Source organism: Lontra canadensis, unplaced genomic scaffold, assembly GCF_010015895.1.
Source record: "Lontra canadensis isolate GAN:19392208 unplaced genomic scaffold, GSC_riverotter_1.0 scaffold110, whole genome shotgun sequence".
NCBI classification, from domain to species: Eukaryota; Metazoa; Chordata; class Mammalia; order Carnivora; family Mustelidae; genus Lontra; species Lontra canadensis.
The window spans coordinates 2,587,735-2,599,252 of record NW_022631104.1 but is presented as its reverse complement, the minus strand read 5'-3'; the positions used below and the strand labels follow the sequence as shown (position 1 = coordinate 2,599,252).

The following is an 11,518-nucleotide window of genomic DNA, read 5'->3' as shown; positions in this document are numbered from 1 at the left end:
CCGTCCTTGCTTCCCCTCCCTTGCCTGGGGTAGCCCTTTCTCTCCTGGGTTATTTCTCTGCCCCTTGAGCGGAGCTACCATCCCCCCATGCCCCTGCAGGCCCAGCAGCGCTCAGGAGCACCTGAGGCGGGAGGGGTAGGTAGGCAACAGACAGAAAGTAGGAATGACAGGGAATCCTGTGCCAGCTTTGCTTAGGAAGCTAGAAAATTCTTTATTGATGCGCCACCCCCCATACGCACACACTGATGCACTTGACCGAGCTAGGAGCTCTGTCTCTTTCTTAACCCGGCCTTTGGGAGTCCCCCGGCCGCCTCCTGCGTCGGTCCTGCGCCAAGTCTACCTCCTGTCCCTCCTCTGTTCGGTTCTGTCCTGTTCCTTCTCCGGTCCCTTTGTGCAAGGCCATCTGGGTAGCCCCCTCTTTTTGTGCCGGGGCTTCTCTGTATGGGTGACTTTATTTCCTCGCCGACACTGACTCCCGGCCCTCCCTCCGGGCTCTCAGGCTCTGTCACCTCTAAGTGACTTTCCACCTCTGTCTTGTTTCTGTTTACTTGTTTTCTGGGCGCTGCCTCCATGTGTCTGTCTCTTCCTCTCGTGTGCCTGGCTCCCTCCTCTCCCTGGCTCCTCCGCATGTGTTGGGGAGGAGTGTCCCCACGTGGATGTGGGCCACCCCTGCACACCGGGTGCGCCGCAGCCTGCCTGCCTCGGCGCCCCCTCCCCGTGGGCCGGGCACCCCTGCCCGCCCGCCGCCATGTGCCAGGAGCTGCAGGTGCGCCCCTGTCCCCACATTCGTCATTCCTGGAAGGGTGCTTTGCGTGTGGATCTGCTCGTGGGCTCCCTTCTCTCTTCTGTCCACGTCCCCCTCTGCCCACCCGTCTCTCCTCTCCTCTCTTCTCTCCCACCGACCTCTCTCGCTTTGCCTCCCTGGATCCTGGCTCCCGCCTGCCTCTCTACCTGCTTGTCCTGTTCTGGTGTCTGCCTGCCTGCCTGTCTGCTCCTCCCTGACTGGCTGGCAGCCTCGTTCTCTGGTTGTCTGTCTGCTCTCCTGGCTGTTTGCCCACCACTCTCTCTCCAGCCATCTGTCTCCCCGCCTGCCTGTCTCTGTCACTTTTTTAGCCTTCGTCTCTTGGTTTGTCTACCTTCCAGGCCCTGCCATGCTTCCCTATCTGGGTTTGCCTCTTTCTCCTCTCCGTGTTCTTCCCCTTGTGTGTGCCTGCTAAGTCCGCGATTTTCTGCTCGCCTCCCGGAGCATCCGTCTGCTCGCCGGTCCGCCCTGCCTGCTCTGCTGCTGCTGGCCTCCCCCCCCGCCCCGTCCAGTGCTCGCCTCCTTTTCCTCCGGCTGCACGTCCACTTGGGCTCCACGGAGGTGGCCTCACTACCCCAAAGCTGTCAGCAACTCCCTTGCCCTGACATCTCTGGGCCTTCCTGTCACACCGCCTGCCCTGCCTTTCCCCGCTGCTGGCCTTCGCTCGGGGTGGGCCTGCTTCTGCTCCTTCTTATCTCTGGCCCCTGCGATGCTCAGGCCACATCTCCCGCCACATCGGGTCCACATCTCCGCCCGCCTTTCTTCTCTCGTGGTCTTGGTGCGTCCCTCCGCCTCCCAGTCGGTAGCCCACACGCGGCACAAACGGTGTGAGGCGCTAGTGGAGTCCCAGGCCGTGTGGGCCACCCCCTGCCCCACCCCACCAGTCCCCTGCCCTTGAGGCAGCCGCCACTTCGTGCTTCTCGGACGTCGTGCCAGATGAGGGTCTCCGAGGATCTCAGTCTCCCCGCCTCCCTGCCGTTTGCGGCCCTCCTTCCTCCTCCTCTCCCAGTCCTGCCGGATGCTTCTTTCTCCGTCCCTTTGTCACTGGGCCTGCCGGTTCTTGTCCTGTCTTTTCGCTTCTACTCTAGGGCACCTGTCTTCCTGGCTGACCGGCTGCTCACGGCTTGCTCGCACTGCCGGGACCTGGGGCGCACCTGTCCCTCCCAGGGGCTTCTCCTCCGTGTAGGGAGCTGCCTGCAGAGAACTGAGCACCACCGACGGTCCCCTCACGTCCCAGCCATGCATCAGCTGAGACAGGACGTGGGGGCCCCCAAGGACCTGAAAAGTACCGAGTCTGTCCGTCGGGTGCAGTTACTAAGGGAGCCCACGGGCCCAGCTCATGTGCACGCAGAGTGCGGGCCTGCCCTGCCTCCCTGGCACGTCCGTGCGCACGCGGCATGAGCAGCCCTTACAGGCCTCTGACTCTCCACCCCTGGGCCTGGGCAAGGAGCGCGGCCTCTTCCCGATCTGAAACACCGCTTCCTCCTATGACTTTTCTCCCTCTGCCTCCTTCCTGCGGGCGCCTCTGCCCTGCCACCTCTGGGATGGGGAGGCTCAGTCCTTAAGGGGGAACAAAGACACGGCCTCTGTGCGGGTCTCTCCAGGGGGACGACAAGGAAACTTCTGCACAGGATGCACTGCTCTTTCCCTGCCCGCGTTCCTGAACCGCACTGTGGCAGCCCCGGCCTCCAGGCCTCTGGCCCCTTTCCCGCCCGCCCTCTCTCACTTCTCTTTTCTCGGTTCTGTCTTTCCCCTCAGCTGTCTGTCTTGGGCTGCATTCGAGCGTCCCTCTGATTGGCCACCTTCCCCCTCTTCTGTCTGATTGGCCTGCATCCCTCCATCACCCCATCTGTCTGCTGGATTCTCCCTGTCTGCCTGCAGTAATGGATGTGATGGCATTTATCCGTCACACAGCCGCGTGCGGCCGCAGACTGTTATCACTTTGTCTTCTCTCTCCTCGTTCTCCTCCTTCCTTGGTCTGTCTGCCTTCTTGCTCTCCCCACACCCGTTTGTCCAGCCACGTCTCTCCTGGCGCTCTCATTGGCCTCCCTGTCACTCATCCCCCCCCCCCACAGCCTGTCTGTGTGTCCGTCCTTATGCCTTTTATCTGGGCCTGCACGTCTCTCCGTCCCTGGCCGCTCGTCTCCCCACCTGCCGGTGTCCACGTGGACGCCTCTCCCTGCCTTGTTCCATCCCTCTGTACTTGAAAAACTAAAAATCCAGTACAAAATTAAAATGCCATACGACTCACAGCTAGAGGCGGATGGTTTTTGTTTTTACTGAGAAGACCATTAAGGTGAGAACAAGGAACTTAGGCCTGCAGCCTGTCAAATGCAAACCAGAAATCAGATGCCCCCTCCCGCTAAGAAAGAACTAGAAGAAAACAGTGAGGGACTCCTTAGCCACAAGAAGATTATTTCCTTAATGCAAAAGCAAGAAACGTACCCAGAGCAAGAGCTTCTAATCTTTTTTGGTTTGTGGAAAGTTACAAGCCCTTGAACAGCACGAATCTGAACTACGCGGGTCCACATACGTGCAGATTTTTTTCAATAAATATATTGGAAGATATTTTGGAGATGTGCAATAATTTGGAAAAAAAAACTTGCAGATGTGCTCTATAGCCTAGAAACATCGAAAAAATTAAGAAAAGTATAGGTATTTCACAAGTGCGTAAAATACACACAGGTACGATTTTATCATTTGCTACCTGAAAATATCACCCAAATCTTTTTTTTTTTTTAAGTTCGAACTTATGCACAAAAACAGAGACCACGTGCTGTCTTTTTATCTTTAATGTCTGGTATTAGTAACTCACGTCCACTGTGTATAAGGTCTCGAGGGTATCGCGTCCTGTCAGGCAGTAGAGGCCAAGGTACTGAGAGATGGTTTGTCTCGTAAACAGATGATGTAAACTTACGGAATCATTAAATACAGAACTATAGTTGTATTTTTCTTATGATTGTCTTAATAGCATAGTATTTTCTTGCAACTTTATTGTAAGAATATAGTATATATACATGTAACATGCAAAATAGGGGTAACCAACTTTTATGGTGTTGCCGGGGCCTCTGGTCGACCGTAGGCTGTCATTAGTCATGTTATGGGGGGGTTGAGAGTTTTTCCACTGCACAAAGGGTCAGCACCCCTAGGCATCGTGCCGTTCAGGGATTTTGTTGGTATACGCAGAATACCATGTATATTTTTATGGTATTAGGAACACCCGGACGTCTGCGGACCCCAGGTTAAAACTCTGATGTAGGGACCAGTGACAGCGATTGGTTGGGCACAGACGTGTCCTCATGTCCCCCAGGCAGGTCAAAGGACCGAAAAGATCACTGCACTCAGTGATTTTCTACTCAAGGAAATGTTAAAGAGGTTCCTAGTCGTCTTTGGAAATATATAGATGAGGGATCATGAAAGTCACATAAATACGGAGGATATTCCAGACTTAATCATGGAATTTTATTTTATTTTATTTTTTTAGATTTTATTTATTTGTTTGACAGAGAGAGACACAGCCAGAGAAGGAACACAGGCAGGAGGAGTGAGAGAGGGAAAAGCAGGCCTCCTGCAGAGCAGGGAGCCAGATGTGGGGCTCAATCCCAGGACCCTGGGATCATGACCCAGGCCAAGGACAGTTGCTTAACGACTGAGCTACCCAGGTATACCTCATCATGGGACTTCAGAGAGAAGGGTGCCTAGACCAGTGGTTGCCAGATGGCTAAGTAAGCTTGCTGCTTGTCTTTCCCTGGGAAGGTCTGTCCTTTGTTTTGAGATTACGTGTTTTTCTATAGATTTTTATGCGGCGTAAATAATAGAATATACTATATTATACATAACAAGTATATGTTACGTGTATATGAATGCTTACAGATTAATAGCATATTTGTTAAAAAGGTTCTTTCTAAAAAAGATGGATCTGCATGGAAGGAGGGCCATCATAGATTTTATGAAGGAAGAGAAAGGAAGACTTTTTATACTTCTATACAATTTGAAAGTTTTTTAACATGTACTTCTTTTATAATCATATGACATTTTAACTTCCTTTTTAGTAAATAACAGAGATAGGTATTTAGGTTTGAGTTTTGTTGTTTTTAATGTACTTAAGAAAAAGTCAGCAACTCCCATGTAAATCACTGACTTTTCAGGTTTTTGTTTGTTTGTTTGTTTTTACATTTTGCCGGTTATCAAAACCCAAAACTCTGGGATCTACAGCTTTAATCTACCTCTTCTTGATTTCACAAAGAACTTCAGTTCTTCCTGTATCACATTCATGTTTGGCTGTATTTGCATACCGCCCTGTACTGTGGTCTGCTTGCTAGTTTTCTTTAAGTTGTTCACTTTAAGTTAAAGGTCCTTCAGAATTTTTTTTTAAAGATTTTATTTATTTATTTGACAAACAGAGGTCACAGGTAGGCAGAGAGGCAGGCAGAGAGAGAGGAGGAAGCAGGCTTCCCGCTGAGCAGAAAGCCTGATGCGGGGCTCGATCCCAGGACCCGGAGATCATGACCTGAGCCGAAGGCAAAGGCTTTAACCCACAGAACCACCCAGAATTTTTGTTTTTAAAATTTTTGTTTTTAAAGTTTATTATTGGGGCACCTGGGTGACTCAGTTGTTGGGTGTCTGCCTTCGGCTCAGGTCATGATCCCAGAATCCTGGGATCAAGCCCCTCATCGGGCTCCCTGCTCGGCGGGAAGCCTGCTTCTCCCTCTCCCACTCCCCCTGCCTGTGTTCCCTCTGTCTCTGTCAAATAAATAAATAAAACCTAAAAATTAATTAATTAAAAAATAAATATAGACCTTGCTACTCTAGCTAATGTAAAAAATAATTAAGTAACTAAGTTTATTATTATTTTTTAGTAATCTTTACACCCAGCATGGGGCTCAAAGTCACAGCCTGAGGTCAAGATTGCATGTTCTATCGACTGAGCTAGCCGGCACCCCAAACACATGTCCTTTAGAATGTAAATTTCATGTGATTGAGAAACAGTATCTATAAACCCTTGATTTGACGGTGTAATTACTTCCTAATTTATTTTATTTTTTAATATTTATTTATTTAGAGAGAGTGCAAGCAGGGGGTGGGGCAGAGGGAGAGTGAGAGAGAGAGAAGCAGACTCCCTAGTGAACATGGAGCCCAAGGCAGGGTTCAGTCTCATGACCCTGAGATCATGACCTGAGCCAAAATCAAGAGTCAGACACTTAACTGATTGAGCCCCCCCCCCCCACGCACCCCATTCCTTATTTATTTTAAGCTACAAGTAATTATTAAAATAAAAATCAAGAGGAGTTCCTGGGTGGGTCAGTCAGTTAAGCGTCTGCCTTCGGCTCAGGTCACAATCTCAGTCAAGAGCTCCCTCTCCCCCTCTCCTCTGCTTGTGCTCTGTCTCTCTCTCTCTGTCAAATAAATAAAGAAAATATTTATTTAAAAAACTCAGTAGAAATGAAAACATCTTACCTGCAGTCAATGGTGTTGAGACCGTGTTGTAGGAAACCTCGTTTCATCTAGTTTTGTGGTAGAGAACGGGGGCCCATAAGTGGAAGGGATTGCCTGAGATCAAGTTTGTTGTTAGGGACAGAACCAGGACATGAGCCTCTACCATCCAATTTCTAGTCTGCTGATCTTTCTACTACATATGAGATGACTTCTAAGTCAATGAGATGTCCTCAGGTCTTAAAAGAACTAATATGTGAAAGTGATGGCCATATATATAACTTATTTTCTGTAACAACTGTATTGTAGAACTGGCAGTAGTCAGCTTAATTGTGTCTAGTACACTTTTAAACTTTTATTTTTTAAGTTATGTGTCTGCCCAATGTGGGTCTTGAACTCACGACCCTGACTACTGACTGAGCCAGCCAGGCGCCCCTCTAGTACACCTTTAAACATACATGTTTTCTTTTTCTTCTTTTTTTTGTTGAGATTTTATTTCTTTATTAGAGAGAGAGCACAGGTAGGCAGAAGGACAGATGAAGAAGCAGGGTCCCCGCTGAGCAGAGAGCCTGATGCGGGGCTCGATCCCGGGACCCTGGGATCATGAACTGAGCCGAAGGCAGAAGCTTTAACCCACTGAGCCACCCAGGTGCCCCCAGAATCCCACTTCTTACTATCTACCCTGAGAAAGTCATCACACTTGTGCGTGCACATGAAGTCACGTCCAGAAGATAACCTGTACAAAGACATCCATTACAGCATTATTTGTGAGAGCAAAAATTGGGAACACCCACATGTCTGATAGTAAGGAATAGCTAAATCAACTACCCAGCAGGTAAGAAGTTGGTTACATCTACGTGGTAGGATTCTTTCCTATATTACCGAATGGCAGAAAGCAATGTATACTTTGTAATATCATTTAACTTATGTCCAAAGAAACTGAAATCAGTGCTGTATGTTTCTAAAGACACACACACACACACGTAGATACGTAAATGCTTTTAAAAATTTTGGACATAATACCTATTAAATTGATAATAGTGGTTACTTTTGGGAAAGAATAATGAGGGGTATTTAGCTCTATTTAGAATTCTGAATTTTTACAACGAGAAAATATTTATTGTGTGTGTGAACAGGCACACCTGGGTGGCTCAGTTGGTCGAGCAGGTGACTCTTGGTGTCTGCTCAGGTGTTGATCTCAGGGCCGTGAGATCGAGGCCCGTGTCAGGCTCCACGCTCCGTGCGGAGCCTGCGTCTACTGCTCCCTCTATAGCCCCTCCCTCACAAATACAAAAACCTTTAAAAAAAAGAAAAAGAATTTTAAGTAGCCCTGTGATCTCATTAGCATGTGAAGCCAAGTGGGACAAAAGGTAGTATAATTTCTCTAAAGAAATCACTCTTCACTCATTTCTAACTCTTTGGGGAGAAAAATACAGAAGCAAGGTATAATCAATGAATGTGATGTAAGTTAAACTTTTGAAAACAATCGTGAGGTTCAAGTTTAAAAAGGAATAGAAGTAGGAAGGGAAGAAGGTATAGAAGATCACGGATATAATATGGTATTGTTGATGAGACAAAAAATATGTAAATATCCATGAAGTATTTCTAGAAGAATATATGAGAAACTGCGATAGTTACCACTGGGAAGGACAATATTTTCTCTCTGTGCATCTTTTAAAGCAGCCTGGGAATTTTTTAGTGACCAAGGGATTAGCTGGGAGGAGAGCCATTTGAGTTCAGACATAAACAAGCCAAACCGTTAATTAACAATATGGGGTAGTGATCATTGCTATGGGCTGTGAAATCAGAATTGAGAGAAGAGAGATCTTGGTGGGGAGAGGGGGATCACTGAAGACCTTTCCTGTGTAGTTGCATCTGAAGTAGGCCCCCAGAGAGCACTAAGATTTACAGCAGATAGGAGGAAGAAGGGCGGTCTATGTCGATTAAGAAAGTACTTAGCAGGGGCGCCTGGTGGCTCAGTGGGTTAAGCCTCTGCCTTCGGCTCAGGTCATGGTCTCAGGGTCCTGGGATTGAGCCCCACATTGGGCTCTCTGCTCAAGAGGGGAGCCTGCTTCCCCCGCCCTCTGCCTGCCTCTCTGCCTCCTTGTGATCTCTCTCTCTCTGTCAAATAAATAAAATCTTTAAAAGAAAGAAAGTACTTAGCAAGTAGTGTGTTGACCCCATCTGGCTAGGGTGGTAAGGTCGTGATAGAAAGTTCTAGTAGATGTTGGTAGCTCTTGAAAGGGTAAGAACTGTTGGTTTATCAAGTAAAAAGTAGAGGCCAGACCCTTGGAGGAACTTTGAAGAATGGGCGGGAGCGAAGAGAAGCCAAAGGGAAAACGGAAGTTGCTAGAATGGTAGGAGCACCAGATAGGGTTACTATGGTGGAACGAGGAGACAGCTAATGGAAGCAAGCACGATGGGTACCATGGGTTGCTTCATGGAGGGCAAGAAAGGTGCCAACTGATGCTCCTCGAATCGTACACACAGAGTTGCCACGTGACCCAGCGACTTCTGTCTTAGGGAGAAACGAGATACAAAAGGCTGTATATCGTTTTCTGCTTCTGCTAGAGGTCGGAATAGATCGATTCATAGAGGCAGAAAACAGAGTAGCATTTGCCCCAGCTTGACGGGAGAAGACCTTGGGGAATGAGTGCTAATGGGTCGGAGTTTATTTTTGTAGTGACAAAAACACTCTGGAATGAGGGAGTGGGGATAGCTGCACAGTCTTGTAAACCTTCTACCAAAAGCTTGGGGGCGGCTGGGTGGCTCATTTGGTGAAGCGTCTGCCTTGGGATCAGGTCATGATGCCAGAGTCCTGGGATCGAGCCCCGCGTCCAGCTCCCTGCTCAGCGGGGAGCCTGCTTCTCCCTCTCCCACACCCCCTGCTTGTGTTCCCTCTCTCTCTCTCTCTTTCTCTCTCTCTGTCAAATAAATTATTTAAGAAATAAAATAAAAACTCTTGAACACTTTAAAATCATGAACTTCATGGGATATAAATTATATCTCAGCTTTTTTTTTTTTTTAAGTGCAAACCAGGAAAAGTATTCTCTTTGGCAGTGTCACTTTTTTTTTTTAAGATTTTGATTTTTTTTTTTTCAAGATTTTATTTGTTTTTAGAGAGAGAGCATGAGTGGTGGGGAGGGGCAGAGGAAGAGGGAGAGAATCTTAGGCAGATTCCCTGCTGAGCGTGGAGCCGGAAACAGGGTTCGATCCCACAACCCTGGGATCATGACCTGAGCCAAAACCAAAAGTCAAGACCCTCAGCCCACTGAACCACCTACATGCCCCAGATTTTAATTTTTTTTTAAAAGTAATCTTCTACACCCAACACGGACTTAAACCCACAACCCCAAGGCCAAGAGTCTCACACTCCACGACTGAGCCAGCAGGTGCCCCAGCAGCTGGTCACCCTTCAAGGGAGTTTTGGTAAGAGAGTCAGATAGCAACGAAAGATTATGAGAAACCATTAAAATGTTACTTGTGGAGGTTTTTAATTGAAAATTTTTGATCTGTTATGGAGAACTATTCCAGTCTCCCAAGAATAGATGTGACATGTGTCAGCCATGAAGACTATTCCAGGGGACATGTGACTCCATCGTCTGTAACAGACCTGTAACAACAATAATATTTTTTAAAGCCTTGTCTGATCTGTACACCTGCATACCGCTTTTTTTTTTTTTTAATTTGTGTTTAAATGCCAGTGTAGGGGGGTGCCTGGGTGGCTCAGTGGGTTAAAGCCTCTGCCTTCGGCTCAGGTCACGATCCCAGGGTCCTGGGATCGAGCCCCACGTCAGGCTCTCTGCTCTGCAGGGAGCCTGCTTCCTCCTCTCTCTGCCTGCCTCTCTGCCTACTTGTGATCTCTGTCTGTCAAATAAATAAATAAAATCTTTTAAAAAATTAAAAAAATAAAATAAAATAAATGCCAGTGTAGTTAACATATGGTGTTATATTAGTTTCAGAAGTCAAGGTCCGTGATTATAGTTGCCTAGAACACCCAGTGCTCATCACTTCATGTGCTCTCCTTCGTGCCTGTCACCCCGTGACCCAGCCTCCCACTCTCTCCCCTGCAGCAACCCTCAGTGGGCTCCCTATGATTAAGAGTCTCTTAGGATTTGTCTCCCTCTCCGATTTCGTTCTGTTTTTCCCTCCCTTCCCGTACGATCCTCTGCTTTGTTTCTTAAATTCCACGTATGAGTGAGATCAAGAGGCATATATATGTCTGTCTCTGACTACTTTCACTTAGCATTTTCCCTTCTAGCTCCATCCATGTCCTCGCCAATGGCAAGATTTCATTTTTTCTGGCTGAGTAATATTCCCGTGTGTGTGTGTACCATGTGTTTATCTGTTCGTGTACCGATGGACACCTTCTGTGCTCCGTAATTGGGCTGTCGTAGATGATGATGCTATAAACATCAGGGTGCGTGAATACCCTTGAATTTGAATATCTGCGTCCTTTGGGTAAATACCAAGTAGTGCAATTGCTGGGTCATAGGGTAGCTCTATTTCTAAGTTCTTGAGGAACCTCCATGCTGTTCTGCAGAGTGGCTGTCCCAGCTTGCCCTCCAGCAAGAGCACAGGCAGGCTCCCTGTTCTCCACATCCTCACCAACACCCATCCTTTCCTGACTTGATACCTACATACTCTCCTCGATTCACTGATTAACCTTTTCCCCATTGACAAAATGGCACGAGCAGATGCTCCCGATCTGATTTCATTTTGGTTTTTGTTCGCTCGCTTGGGGGTTTTTCAGGCGTACGTTTTGGGTTTGTGCAAATATGTACTCCTGTGTGAACACCATTCCAGTAAAGATACAACGTATTTCCAGCACCCCAGAACTTTCCAGTGTCTTTCTGGTGTGTGCCTCTCCTAGAGACAACCACTGTTTTAAGTCCTACCCTGGTTCCCTTTTAACAACTTACGATCTGATGTGAGTCGCATAAAGCAGTAGAAAATCATACGTGTAGTATAATCGCAACCACGTGGGAAAATACTAGGAGGATGTGGTTAAGACGTTAATACAGGTTTCTGCTGAGTGATAGGAATAACAGCGATTTTGTTTTGCATCTTTACGCTTGCCTACCTGGAATTTTCTGTGAAGGGCCCGTGTTCTACAACGAAAAATAAAACGAAGCTTAAAAAATTTTAACTTAAAAGACATACGGGAAGAGAAAGGATAGGAGATGACATCAAATATTTGGTACAAGGTTCGGTGCGTTTACAGTAATGTGGCAAATAAGTCTAGAGACCACACATACGTAAAGGAATCTATTTCTTTCCTTC

General features: G+C 47.6%; 1 pseudogene; it reads left to right on the top strand.

The window, feature by feature from the left end:
* Positions 1 to 96: 96 nt before the first annotated feature.
* On the top strand, positions 97 to 2,205 carry LOC116856594 (annotated as a pseudogene).
* Positions 2,206 to 11,518: the final 9,313 nt, after the last annotated feature.